Raw genomic sequence first — 590 nt, 5'->3', positions numbered from 1 at the left:
GACCAATGGTTGGATGGATGGATGGATGGATGGATGGATGGATGGATGGATGGATGGATGGATGGATGGATGGATGGATGGATGGATGGATGGATGGACCAATAGATAGATAGATGGACCAATAGATGGATGGTTGGACCAATGGATGGATGGACTAATGGATGGATGGATGGATGGATGGATGGATGGATGGATGGATGGACTAATGGATGGACCAATAGATGGATGGATGGACCAATAGATGGATGGATGAACCAATAGATGGATGGATGGATGGACCAATGGATGGATGGATGGATGGATGGACCAATAGATAGATGGACCAATAGATGGATGGTTGGACCAATGGATGGATGGATGGGTGGATGGATGGATGGATGGATGGATGGATGGATGGATGGACCAATAGATGGATGGATGGATGGATGGATGGATGGATGGATGGATGGATGGATGGATGGATGGATGGATGGACCAATAGATAGATAGATGGACCAATAGATGGATGGACGGATGGACCAATAGATGGATGGATGGATGGATGGATGGATGGACCAATAGATAGATAGATGGACCAATAGATGGATGGA

The sequence above is a fragment of the Austrofundulus limnaeus genome, unplaced genomic scaffold, assembly GCF_001266775.1.
Source record: "Austrofundulus limnaeus strain Quisiro unplaced genomic scaffold, Austrofundulus_limnaeus-1.0 Scaffold438, whole genome shotgun sequence".
Classification (NCBI taxonomy): Eukaryota; Metazoa; Chordata; class Actinopteri; order Cyprinodontiformes; family Rivulidae; genus Austrofundulus; species Austrofundulus limnaeus.
The sequence above is the reverse complement of the archived record's forward strand: the minus strand, read 5'-3'. Positions refer to the sequence as shown.